Consider the following 15,232-nt stretch of genomic DNA (forward strand, 5'->3'; position numbering starts at 1 on the left):
ACTGAACCAGGAAGAAATAGAAAATCTTAACAGACCCATCACAAGCACGGAAATTGAAACTGTAATGGAAAATTTACAGCAAACAAAAGCCCAGGTCCAAATGTCTTCACAGCTGAATTCTACCCAAAATTTAGAGAAGACCTGACACCTACCCTACTCAAACTCTTCCAGAAAATTGCAGAGGAAGGTAAACTTCCAAACTCATTCTATGAGGCCACCATCACCCTAATACCAAAACTTGACAAGGATGCCACAAAAAAAGAAAACTACAAGCCAATATCACTGATAAACATAGATGCAAAAATCCTCAACAAAATTCTAGCAATTAGAATCCAACAACACATTAAAAAGATGATATATCATGACCAAGTGTGCTTTATCCCAGGGATGCAAGTATTCTTCAATATTCGCAAATCAATCAATGTAATTCACCACATTAAAAAATTGAAAACTAAAAGCCACATGATTATCTCAATAGATGCAGAGAAGCCCTTTAACAAAATTCAACATCCATTTGTGATGAAAACTCTCCAGAAACCAGGATTAGTAGGAACATACCTCAATACAATAAAAGCTATATATGACAAACTCACAGCAAATTTATCCTCAATGGTGAAAAATTAAAAGCATTTCCCCTAAAGTCAGGAACAAGACAAGGGTGCCCAATTTCACCGCTACTATTCAACATAGTTCTGGAAGTTTTGGCCACAGCTATCAGAGCAGAAAAAGAAATAAAAGGAATCCAAATTGGAAAGAAGTAAAACCCTCACTGTTTGCAGATGACATGATCCTCTACATGGAAAACCCTAAAGACTCCACCAGAAAATTACTAGAGCTAATCAATGAAAATAGTAAGGTTTCAGGATACAAAATCAACACAGAAATCCTTTGCATTCCTATACACTAATAATGAGAAAGTAGGAAAAGCAATTAAGGAAACAATTCCATTCACCACTGCAATGAAAAAAAAATTAAAATACTTAGGAATATATCTACCGAAAGAACCTAAAGACCTATATATAGAAAACTATAAAACACTGATGAAAGAAATCAAAGAGGACACTACTAGATGGAGAAATATACCATGTTCATGGATTGGAAGAATCAATATAGTGGAAATGAGTATTCTGCCCAAAGCAATCTACAGATTCAGTGCAATCCCTATCAAGCTACCAGCCATATTTTTCACAGAACTAGAACAAATAATTTCAAGATTTGTATGGAAATACAAAAAACCTTGAATAGCCAAAGCAATCTTGAGAAAGAAGAATGGAACTGGAGAAATCAACCTGCCTGACTTCAGGCTCTACTACAAAGCCACAGTCATTAAGACAGTATAGTACTGGCACAAAGACAGAAATATAGATCAACGGAACAAAATAGAAAGCCCAGAGACAAATCCACACACGTATGGACACCTTATCTTTGACAAAGGAGGCAAGAAAATACAATGGAGTAAAGACAATGTCTTTAACAAGTGGTGCTGAGAAAACTGGCCAACAGCTTGTAAAAGAATGAAACTAGATCACTTTCTAAACCGCACAAAAATAAACTCAAAAAGGATTAAAGATCTAAATGCAAGACCAGAAACTATAAAACTCCTAGAGGAGAACATAGGCAAAACACTCTCCGACATAAATCACAGCAGGATCCTCTATGATCCACCTCCCAGAATACTGGAAATAAAAGCAAAAATAAACAAATGGGACCTAATTAAAATTAAAAGCTGAATTTTGTCAAAGGCCTTCTCTGCATCTATTGAGATAATCATATGGTTTTTAGTTTTCAATTTGTTAATGTGGTGAATTACATTGATTGATTTGCAGATATTGAAGAATCCTTGCATCCCTGGGATAAAGCCCACTTGGTCATGGTGTATGATCTTTTTAATGTGTTGTTGGATTCTGATTGCTAGAATTTTGTTGAGGATTTTTGCATCTATGTTCATCAGTGATATTGGCCTGTAGTTTTCTTTTTTTGTGATATCTTTGTCAGGTTTTGGTATTAGGGTGATGGTGGCCTCATAGAATGAGTTTGGAAGTTTACCTTCCTCTGCAATTTTCTGGGAGATTTTGAGGAGGATAGGTGTTAGCTCTTCTCGAAATTTTTGGTAGAATTCAGCTGTGAAGCCGTCTGGACCTGGGCTTTTGTTTGCTGGAAGATTTCTGATTATCGATTCAATTTCTGTGCTTGTGATCGGTCTGTTAAGATTTCCTATTTCTTCCTGGTTCAGTTTTGGAAAATTGTACTTTTCTAAGAATTTGTCCATTTCTTCCAAGTTGTCCATTTTATTGGCATACAACTGCTGATAGTAGTCTCTTATGATCCTTTGTATTTCTGTGTTGTCTGTTGTGATCTCTCCATTTTCATTTCTAATTTTATTGATTTGATTTTTCTCTCTTTGCTTCTTGATGAGTCTGGCTAATGGTTTGTCAATTTTATTTATCCTTTCCAAGAACCTGATTTTGGCTTTGTTGATTTTTGCTATGGTCTCTTTTGTTTCTTTTGCATTTATTTCTGCCCTAATTTTTAAGATTTCTTTCCTTCTACTAACTCTGGGGATCCATTTATGATAAAAACTCTCCAGAAAGCAGGAATAGAAGGAACAAACCTCAACATAATAAAAGCTATATATGACAAACCCACAGCAAACATTATCCTCAATGGTGAAAAATTGAAAGCATTTCCCATAAAGCAAGGAACAAGACAAGCGTGTCCACTTTCACCGCTACTATTCAACATAGTTCTGGAAGTTTTGGCCACAGCAATCAGAGCAGAAAAAGAAATAAAAGGAATCCAAATTGGAAAAGAAGAAGTAAAACTCTCACTGTTTGCAGATGACATGATCCTCTACATGGAAAACCCTAAAGACTCCACCAGAAAATTACTAGAGCTAATCAAGGAATACAGTAAAGTTGCAGGATATAAAATCAACACACAGAAATCCCTTGCATTCTTATACATGAATAATGAGAAAGTAGAAAAAGAAATTAAGGAAATAATTCCATTCACCATTGCAACGAAAAGAATAAAATACTTAGGAATATATCTACCTAACGAAACTAAAGACCTATATATAGAAAACTATAAAACACTGATGAAAGAAATCAAAGAGGACACTAATAGATGGAGAAATATACCATGTTCATGGATCGGAAGAATCAATATAGTGAAAATGAGTATACTACCCAAAGCAATTTACAAATTCAATGCAATCCCTATCAAACTACCAGACACATTTTTCACAGAACTTGAACAAATAATTTCAAGATTTGTATGGAAATACAAAAAACCTTGAATAGCCAAAGCAATCTTGAGAAAGAAGAATGGAACTGGAGGAATCAACTTGCCTGACTTCAGGCTCTACTACAAAGCCACAGTCATCAAGACAGTATGGTACTGGCACAAAGACAGACATATAGATCAATGGAACAAAATAGAAAGCCCAGAGATAAATCCACACACATATGGACACCTTATCTTTGACAAAGGAGGCAAGAAAATACAATGGAGTAAAGACAACCTCTTTAACAAGTGGTGCTGGGAAAACTGGTCAACCACTTGTAAAAGAATGAAACTAGATCACTTTCTAACACCGTACACAAAAATAAACTCAAAATGGATTAAAGATCTAAATGTAAGATCAGAAACTATAAAACTCCTAGAGGAGAACATAGGCAAAACACTCTCAGACATAAATCACAGCAGGATCCTCTATGATCCACCTCCCAGAATTCTGGAAGTAAAAGCAAAAATAAACCAATGGGATCTAATTAAAATTAAAAGCTTCTGCACAACAAAGGAAAATATAAGCAAGGTGAAAAGACAGCCTTCTGAATGGGAGAAAATAATAGCAAATGAAGCAACTGACAAACAACTCATCTCAAAAATATACAAGCAACTTATGCAGCTCAATTTCAGAAAAATAAACGACCCAATCAAAAAATGGGCCAAAGAACTAAATAGACATTTCTCCAAAGAAGACATACGGATGGCTAACAAACACATGAAAAGATGCTCAACATCACTCATTATTAGAGAAATGCAAATCAAAACCACAATGAGGTACCACTTCACACCAGTCAGAATGGCTGCGATCCAAAAATCTGCAAGCAATAAATGCTGGAGAGGGTGTGGAGAAAAGGGAACCCTCCTACACTGTTGGTGGGAATGCAAACTAGTACAGCCATTATGGAGAACAGTGTGGAGATTCCTTAAAAAATTGCAACTAGAACTACCTTATGACCCAGCAATCCCACTGCTGGGCATACACACCAAGGAAACCAGAATTGAAAGAGACACATGTACCCCAATGTTCATCGCAGCACTGTTTATAATAGCCAGGACATGGAAACAACCTAGATGTCCATCAGCAGATGAATGGATAAGAAAGCTGTGGTACATATACACAATGGAGTATTACTCAGCCGTTTAAAAGAATTCATTTGAATCAGTTCTGATGAGATGGATGAAACTGGAGCCAATTATGCAGAGTGAAGTAAGCCAGAAAGAAAAACACCAATACAGTATACTAACACATATATATGGAATTTAGGAAGATGGCAATGACGACCCTGTATGCAAGACAGGAAAAAAGACACAGATGTGTATAACGGACTTTTGGACTCAGAGGGAGAGGGAGAGGGTGGGATGATTTGGGAGAATGGGAATTCTAACATGCATACTGTCATGTAAGAATTGAATCGCCAATCCATGTCTGACATAGGGTGCAGCATGCTTGGTGCTGGTGCATGGGGATGACCCAGAGAGATGTAGTGGGGAGGGAGGTGGGAGGGACGTTCATGTTTGGGAACGCATGTAAGAATTAAAGATTTTTAAATTTAAAAAATAAAAAAAAATAAAATTAAAATTAAAATTAAATTAAATTAAAATTAAATTAAAAGCTTCTTCACATCAAAGGAAAATATAAAAAAGTTGTAAAGACAGCCTTCAGAGTGGGAGAAAATAATAGCAAATGAAGCTACTGACAAACAACTAGTCTCAAAAATATACAAGCAGCTTATGCAGCTAAATTCCAGAAAAATAAACGACCCAATCAAATAATGGGCCAAAGAACTAAATAGACATTTCTCCAAAGAAGACATACGGATGGCTAACAAAAACATGAAAAGATTCTCAACATCACTCATTATCAGAGAAATGCAAATCAAGACTACAATGAGGTTCCATTTTACACCTGTCAGAATGGCTGCAATCCTAAAGTCTGCAAGCAGTAAATGCTGGAGAGGGTGTGGAGAAGAGGGAACCCTCCTACACTGTTAGTGGGAATGCAAACTAGTACAGCCACTATGGAGAACAGTGTGGAGATTCCTTAAAAAAATTGCAAATAGAACCGCCTTATGACCCAGCAATCCCACTGCTGGGCATACACACTGAGGAAACCAGAATAGAAGGAGACACATATATCCCCATGTTCATCACAGCACTGTTTATAATGCCAGGACATGGAAACAACCTAGATGTTCATCAGCAGATGAATGGATAAGAAAGCTGTGGTGCATATACACAATGGAGTATTGCTCAGCCATTAAAAACAAATACATTTGAATCAATTCTAATTAGATGGATGAAACTGGAGCTGATTATACAGAGTGAAGTAAGCCAGAAAGGAAAACACTAATACAGTATACTAACACATGTATATGGAATTTAGAAAGATGGTAATGATGACCCTGTATGCAAGACAGCAAAAGGGACACAGATGTGTAGAGCAGACTTTTGGACTCTGTGGGAGAGGGAGAGGGTGGGATGTTTTGGGAGAATGGCATTGAAACATGCATACTATCATGTAATAAATGAATCACCAGTCTATGTTCGATGCAGGATACAGGATGCTTGGTGCTGGTGCATGGGGATGATCCAGAGAGATGATATGGGGTGGGAGGTGTGAGGGGGTTCATGTTTGGAAACTCATGTACACCTGTGGTGGATTCATGTCAATGTATGGCAAAACCAATATAGTATTGCAAAGTAAAATAAAGTTAAAATAAACATTTAAAAAAATCTAACAGGAGGAGGAAACAGAGTTCAAGTTGACAACATCACTGGACTATGGAGAAAACAAGGGAGTTCCAGAAAAACACCTACTTCTACTTCATTGACTATGATTTGTGGTCTTCGATTTTATGGATCAAAACACGGAACATTTTTGAAGAGATGGGAGTACCAGACCACCTTTCCTGTCTCTTAAGAAACCTGCATGGAGGCAAGAAGCAATACTTAGAACCAGATGTGGAACAATGGACTGGTTCCAAATTGGGAAAGGAATTCACCAAGGCTGTATATGCTCACCCTTTTTATTTGACTTATATGCAGAGCACATAATGGGAAATGCTGGGCTGAATGAATTATAACCTGGAATCAAGAATGGTAGGAGAAATATCCACAATCTCAGATAAGCAGATGATACCACCCTAATCACAGAAAGTAAAGAGGAACTAAAGAGCTTCTTGAGGAAAGTGAAAGTGGAGAGTGAAAAAGTTGGCTTAAAGCTCAACATTCAGAAAACGAAGATCATGGCATCTGGTCCCATCACTTCATGGTAAATGGATGGGAAACAGTGGAAACAGTGTCAGACTTTATTTTTTTGGCTCCAAAAATCACTGCAGATGGTGACTGTAGCCATGAAATTAAAAGACGCTTACTACTTGGGAGGAAAGTTATGACCAAACTAGACAGCGTATTAAAAAGCAGAGACATTACTTTGTCAACAAAGGTCCATCTAGTGAAGGCTATGGTTTTTTCCAGTAGTCATGTATGGATGTGAGATTTGGCTTATGAAGAAAGCTGAGCACCAAAAAATTGATGCTTTTGAACTGTGGTATTGGAGAAGACTCTTGAGAGTTCCCTGGACTGTAAGGAGATCTAACCAGTCCATCCTAAGGAAAATCAGTCCTGGGTGCTCATTGGAAGGACTGGTGTTGAAGCTGAAACTCCAATACTTTGGCCACCTGATGTGAAGAGCTGACTCATTTAAAAAGACCCTGATGCTGGAAAAGATTGAAGGCAGGAGGAGAAGGGGACGACAGAGGATGAGATGGTTTGATAGCATTACCGACTCAATGGACATGAGTTTGCGTAATCTCCAGGAGTTGATGATGGAGAGGGAGGCCTGGTGTGCTGTGGTTCATGGGGTTATAAAGAACTACAAGCAACTTCTGCAGCTCAATTCCAGAAAAATAAACGACCCAATCAAAAAATGGGCCAAAGAACTAAATAGACATTTCTCCAAAGAAGACATACGGACGGCTAACAAACACATGAAAAGATGCTCAACATCACTCATTATTAGAGAAATGCAAATCAAAACCACAATGAGGTACCACTTCACACCAGTCAGAATGGCTGCGATCCAAAAATCTGCAAGCAATAAATGCTGGAGAGGGTGTGGAGAAAAGGGAACCCTCCTACACTGTTGGTGGGAATGCAAACTAGTACAGCCATTATGGAGAACAGTGTGGAGATTCCTTAAAAAATTGCAACTAGAACTACCTTATGACCCAGCAATCCCACTGCTGGGCATACACACCAAGGAAACCAGAATTGAAAGAGACACATGTACCCCAATGTTCATCGCAGCACTGTTTATAATAGCCAGGACATGGAAACAACCTAGATGTCCATCAGCAGATGAATGGATAAGAAAGCTGTGGTACATATACACAATGGAGTATTACTCAGCCGTTAAAAAGAATTCATTTGAATCAGTTCTGATGAGATGGATGAAACTGGAGCCAATTATGCAGAGTGAAGTAAGCCAGAAAGAAAAACACCAATACAGTATACTAACACATATATATGGAATTTAGGAAGATGGCAATGACGACCCTGTATGCAAGACAGGAAAAAAGACACAGATGTGTATAACGGACTTTTGGACTCAGAGGGAGAGGGAGAGGGTGGGATGATTTGGGAGAATGGGAATTCTAACATGCATACTGTCATGTAAGAATTGAATCGCCAGTCCATGTCTGACGTAGGGTGCAGCATGCTTGGTGCTGGTGCATGGGGATGACCCAGAGAGATGTTGTGGGGAGGGAGGTGGAAGGGGGGGGGTTCATGTTTGGGAACGCATGTAAGAATTAAAGATTTTAAAATTAAAAAAAAAAAAGAACTGGACTCAACTGAGCAACTGAAATGAACTGAAGTGAACAGTCATCCAGACAGTATGATACTTGCACAAAAATAGAAATATAGACCAATGGAACAACATAGAAAGCCCAGAAATAAACCCATGCACCTATGGGTACCTTATGCTTGACAAAGGAGGCAATAATATACAATGGGGCAAAAACAACCTCTTCAATAAATGGTGTCAGGAAAAGTTGATAGCTACATGTTAAAGAATGAAGTTAGAACACTTCCTAACACCATACACAAATATAAACTCAAAGTGGATTAAAGACCTAAATGTAAGATCAGAAACTATAAAACTCTTAGGGAAAAACAAGCAGAACACTCAATGACATAAGTAAAAGCAAGATCCTCTATGACCCACCTCTTAGAGTGATGGAAATAAAAACAAAAGTAAACAAGTGAGACCTGATTAAACTTAAAAGTTTTTGCACAGCAAAGGAAACTATAAACAAGGTGAAAAGACTACCCACAGATTGGGAGAAAATAATAGCAAATGAAACAACTGACAAAGGATTAATTCCAAACTATACAACCAGCTCATACAACTCAATGCCAGAGAAACAAACAACCCAATGAAAACATGGGAAATGGACCTAAACATATGTTTCTCCAAAAAGACATATAGATGGCTAACAGACCCATGAAAAGATCCTCATCATTGCTCATTATTAGAGAAATGAAAATCAAAACTACAATGAGATATCTCCTCTCACCAGTCAGAATGGACATCATCAAAAAGTCTACAAACAATAAATGCTGGAAAGGGTGTGGAGAAAAGGGAGCACTCTTGCACTGTTGGTGGGAATATAAATTGATACAGACATTAGGAAAGATGGTATGGAGATTCTTTAAAAAACTAGAATAAAACCACCATATAGCCCAGCAATCCCACTCCTAGGCATATACCCCAAGTGAACCAAAATTGAAAAAGACACATGTATCCTATTGTTAATTGCAGCACAATTTACAATAGCAAGAACCTGGAAGCAATGTCATCAACAGATGTCCATTGACAGATGAATGTATAAAATCAGGTACATATACACAGTGGGATATATTACTCAGCCATAAAAAGGAATAACTTTGAGTCAGCTCTAATGAGGCTGATGAACCTAGAACTTATCATACAGAGTGAAGTGAGTCAGAAAGAGAAAGATACATATCATATTCTACTGCATATATATGGAATCTAGAAAAATGGTACTGAAGAATTTATTTTCCGGGCAGCAGTGGAGAAACAGACATAGAGAATAGACTTATGGACATAGGGAGAGATGAGGAAAGGGTGAGATGTATGGAAAGAGTAACATGGAAACTTACATTAAAATATGTAAAGTAGATAGCCAATGGGAATTTGCTGTATGGCTCAGGAAATTCAAACAGGGGTTCTGTATCAACCTAGAGGGGTGTGGTGGTGAGGGAGATGGGAGGGAGCTTCAAAAGGGAGGGTATATATGGATACCTATGGCTGATTCATGGTTGAGGTTTGTCAGAAAACAACAGAATTCTATATAGCAATTGTCTCTCAATTAAAAAAAGAGAGAGAGAGAGATCACTAGAAGTCAGTAAAGCCTTATTTTTTTATCCAAACACTTAGCATATTGTAAATACAAAGTTTGAATATCAAGTAATGAGAAAAAAATATGTATCTATATTATATATTATACATTGATTATCTATTATACATCTACACATATATTACATATTATACATCTATATCTATATAATACATCCATAAACATGATTTTCAAAAACAATTAAAGTGTAATCCCTACTTAATACTTTATATCAAAGTGAAGATGGGTCATATATTTTTAAAGACTTAAAAATTAAAAGTTTACAAATATGGGAGAATATTTTGGTGAAACTGTAATAGGAAAATTCTTTCTTAGCAAATCATAAAAGACATTAAAATATTGACAGATTTAAATACACAAATGTCGATATAATTCTACTCAACCCAAGATATTCTGCACCCTATGGATGTAAATCAAATCAAACAAAGCATAAACTGAAAACATAATAATTCAACACACATGGTAAATGGGATGCTTTCCTTAGTATTTATTTAAATCATAACAACAGTATGGAAAGAGATCAGCAGTCAAATAAAACATGTGAAATCCTTTCACAAGCAAATCATAAAAAGGAATTTCCATGATTTTAAGATGCGAAGAGATGCCAAAATTTAAACCTATTTATTTGTATTTAAATCATACAAATCAAACACAATTTAAATTTTAAGACTGTCATATACCAGCAATGCTTATCAATTACTGATTTTTAACAATGTAATCAAATATACACATTCCAGAGTTAGGGGAGTAGTGAATTTATTGAAGGTCATATATGCCATTTTGGCAATAAATATGAACATTAACATTTTAAATGTGTATATCGGTTGACTCAACAATTTTACTTCTAAGATTTCACATTTAGAAAATTATAAAGTCTTATTGTAGAATTGCTTATCATTGGAAAAAATAGGAAAATGTAAAAAGAACTAGATAAATTAATTTCAATGTATTTTCAAATAACACTTAAACAGTATAAGGAAACATAATGAGTTAAGTCTATATAGCCTGATATGTAAAGATCCTTGAGAAGAAGGACTAGTAAAATGCAACATGTATACAGAGAGACATTATAACAAATCCATATATGCACATATACTTATTTTTGAAAAATTTTTGCTTGAAGAATTTTAGGAGCAGAGGGATGCATCTGGAACAACTGGGAGAATTTGATTTGGTATGGAAAGGAGTTTTATTCTACACATTCTTTTTTACATGGTTGCTATTTATTAGCCATTATATTTTCTGTTTCTTACTTAAAAATCTAAAATAGTCCATTAAGTATCACCCTACTCATTTAACTTACATGCAGAGTACATCATGCAAAATGCTGGGCTGGATGAAGAATAAGCTGGAATCAAAATTGCAGGGAGAAATATCAATAACCTCAGATATGCAGATGACACCACCCTTATTTCAGAAAGTAAAAGGAATTAAGAGCCTCTTGAGGAAAGTGAAAGAGAAGAGTGAAAAAGGTGGCTTAAAACTCAACTTTCAAAAAACGAAGATCATGGCATTCAGTCCCATCACTTCATGGTAAATAGATGGGGAAACAACAGAACAATAATAGACTTATTCTATTGGGCTCCAAATCACTGCAGATGGTGACTGCAGCCATGAAATTAAGAGATGATTGCTCCTTGGAAGAAAAACTATGACCAACATAGACAGCATATTAAAAAGCTGAAACATTTCTTTGCCAATAAAGTACATATAGTCAAAGCTATGGTTTTCCCAGTAGTTATGTATGGATATGAGAGTTCGACCATAAAGAAAGCTAAGTGCTGAAAAACTGATGCTTTTTAACGGTGGTGTTGGAGAAGACTCTTGAGAGTCCCTTGGACTGCAAGGAGATCAAACCAATCCATTCTAAAGGAGATCAATCCTGGGTGTACTTTGGAAGGAATGCTGCTAAAGCTGAAACTCCAATACTTTGGTCACCTCATGCAAAGAGTTAACTCATTGGAAAAGACTCTGATTCTGGGAGGGAGTGGGGACAGGAGGAGAAGAGGACGACAGAGGATGAGATGGTTGGATGGCATCACTGACTCAATGGACATGACCTTGATCAAGCTTCTGGAGTTGGTGATGGACAGAAGAGCATAGTGTGCTGCAGTCCATGGGGATGCAAAGAGTCAGACAGGACTGAGGGACTGAAGTGAGCTGAACTGAACTGATTCAATTAAAATGTAATTTTTAACACAAATGAAATTGATTGAAGAGAATAGTCTACATAATATTAAATATTTTATCTAGCAAAATAAAGAACATAAAAATACAAGACTGCTGAAAATAACATTAAGAATGATAAAAGTAAAAGCAGAAATTAAGTAAAAGTTATTGGAAATATATATAAATTCCATAGATTAATTCATTGCATATGATTTATTGACTGCCTATTGTAAATACATGCTGCTTCTTTAGATGCTGAGCCAAACCAGACATTATAAAGTTTACAGTCTAAAAGAGAAACTCTTAATAGCAGGGCAAATTTACAGTCCATTCTTTAGTTGTAAATATCATAACTCCTTTAGAGAAAAAGACATTTGTATCACTTTGTAAACTTCTACAATCCAAGAAGATTGGCTCTAATGCTAAATTAACTTCTTCATATTGGATTTACCACTTTATGTGATATTTTTTTTTCTCTCCAGAGCTTCTTCATAGCATTAGTCATCTCAGAATTTTTTAACTGTAAATTAATGGGTTCAGCATGGAAGTTATGGCTGAAAACAACACACTCAATGATTTGTCAATGGGTAAGCTCTTAGCAGGTCTCGCATACATGAAAATACAGGGAACAAAGAAGCAGACAACCACAGTGATGTGGGAACCACCGGTCTGGAGTGCTTTCTACCTCCCTTCCTGACTCAGGTTCTTCAGAGAGTGTAGGAGGACTCCATAGGAGATGAGTAAGAGCAGAAACACTATAGAGCAGATTAGTCCTCCATTGGCCACAACTAAGATGCCAATGACATAGGTGTCAGTACAGATGAGTTTTAGTAAAGGGAACATGTCACATATAAAGTGATCAATGGCATTAGGAGCCACAGAATGGGAGCCCATAGATAGTGCCAAATTGAATTACTGAATATAAGAAACCTTCAACCCAGGACATCACCAGCATCACAACACACACCCTCTGCCTCATGATCACCAAATAATGCAAGGGCTTACAGATGGCCACATAGCAGTCATAGGCCATCACCAGCAGAAGGATGATCTCTGATACATCAAAAATGTGCTCTGTAAACAGCTGGATCATACAGGATTGGAAAGATATAGTATTATTCCCAAAGAATATATAGGAAATAAATCTTGGAGAAATAGAAGAGCAAAAAAACTAAATCTATAAATGATTTAATTGTAAATATCAAGGAAAAAGTACATTGGTGAGTTCAGGATCTTACTGACTATTATAGTTGTGATGATGAGCAGATTTCCCACCATGGTCAAAATGTAGAGGAACAAGAACAGAACAAAAATAACTTTTCATTCCTTTGGATTCTGTGTGAAGCCCAGGAAGACAAAGTAAGATATGTTGTTCCTTGGTTACATCTAGTCTGGAGAGGAGCTGAGCTAACCTATTAGAAGTATACCTGTAAAACAAGGAGAAAGAAAAATTTAATGCATTATTGCATTTCTGCATGCTGTCACTTTAGTCACGTGAAATTTTTGTGACCCTATGGACTGTTGCCCACCAGGCTCCTCTCTCCATGGGATTCACCAGGACAGAACACTGGAGTGGGCTGCTATTTTCTTCTCCAGGAACCTTCTTCCTTCCCAACCTGAGGATTGAACGTGTGTTTGCCTGCATCTCCTGCATTGTAGTTGGATTCTTTACCCACTGAGCCACATCGGTTCAGTTCAGTTCAGTCACTCAGTTGTGTCTGACTTTTTGAGACCCCATGAATTGCAGCACTCCAGGCCTCCCTGGCCATAACCAACTCCTGGAGTTCACTTAAACTCACGTCCATTGAGTCAGTGATGCGATCCAGCCATCTCATCCTCTGTCGTCCCCTTCTCCTCCTGCCCCTAATCCCTCCCAGCATCAAAGTCTTTTCCAGTGAGTCAACTCTTCACATGAGGTGGCCAAAGTACTGGAGTTTCAGCTTTAGCATCATTCCTTCCAAAGAAATCCCAGGGTTGATCTCCTTCAGAATGGACTGGTTAGATCTCCTTGCAGTCCAAGGGACTCTCAAGAGTCTTCTCCAACACCACAGTTCAAAGGCATTAGTTCTTCGTTGCCCAGCTTTCTTCACAGTCCAGCTCTCACATCCATACATGACTACTGGGAAAACCATAGCCTTGACTAGACAGACCTTTGTTGGCAAAGTAATGTCTCTGATTTTGAATATGCTGTCTAGATTGGTCATAACTTTCCTTCCAAGGAGTAAGCGTCTTTTAATTTCACGGCTGCAATCAACATCTGCAGTGATTTTTGAGCCCCCCAAAATAAAGTCTGACACTTTTTCCACTGTTTCCCCATCTATTTCTCTTGAAGTGATGGGACCAGATGCCATGATCTTGGTTTTCTGAATGTTGAGCTTTAAGCCAACTTTTTCACTGTCCTCTTTCACTTTCATCAAGCGGCTTTTTAGTTTCTCTACATTTTCTGCCATAAAGGTGGTGTCATATGCATATCTGATGTTATTGATATTTCTCCTGGCAATCTTAATTCCAGCTTGTGCTTCTTCCAGCCCAGCGTTTCTTATGTTGTACTCCGAGCCACTGGTGAAACCCTAATGCATTAGAAATTTCATTTCTTGATCCATTCAATTAAAAGAATATGTGTGGACTATAAATATAGATATTGTGATTACCAAGTAGAATAAGGCATAGCTCCCTACCATCAGAATCAGGAAATTCGAGGCACACATACTAAGTACCATTATAAGAGTATATGTTTACACAAGCTAAGTGTAACAGTGTAGGAATATATCAATGAAACTAAAACTGGAAAATGTTTCCCAAAGGAAGCAAATACTTTAGGTGAATTTTAAAGGAAAATTGAAACAAGAAGAGAAGATGAGAAGTGAACTCCTTAAAAAGGTATACCATGTATAAAGTCACAATTCTATAACACTTGAGGTCACTTTAACTAATTTATAAATTCACTGTGAGTAGCTCAAATAAATAGAACATTACCATCCTGAATTTTCTCAAACCACATTGAGACTCTTTAGGGTCTTTAGTTAGATATTCCTTCTTTTCCTGACCAATACATGCTAAACAAATTAACGTTGTATCTCTAGCACCTATCTGCCCACTTATTTCCCACTTTGTGTAGGCAGCCTCTCCAGTTTAGGATATCTACTATTGGATATCAACCTAGTATAAAAAATAAATTTTAAAATTTCCACGATATAAGAAATTAAATGGTGCTACCTTCCTTGTGGAGAAGGCAATGGCAACCCACTCCATTACTCTTGCCTGGAAAATCCCATGGATGGAGCCTGGTAAGCTGCAGTCCATGGGGTCGCTAAGAGTCGGATACGACT

The 15,232-nt window shown here is 37.1% G+C and overlaps 1 pseudogene; it reads right to left on the minus strand.

Annotated features, from left to right (window-relative positions):
• LOC102183083 lies at nucleotides 12,340-13,289 on the minus strand (annotated as a pseudogene).

The sequence above is a fragment of the Capra hircus genome, chromosome 15 (genome assembly GCF_001704415.2).
Source record: "Capra hircus breed San Clemente chromosome 15, ASM170441v1, whole genome shotgun sequence".
In the NCBI taxonomy this organism is placed as follows: Eukaryota; Metazoa; Chordata; class Mammalia; order Artiodactyla; family Bovidae; genus Capra; species Capra hircus.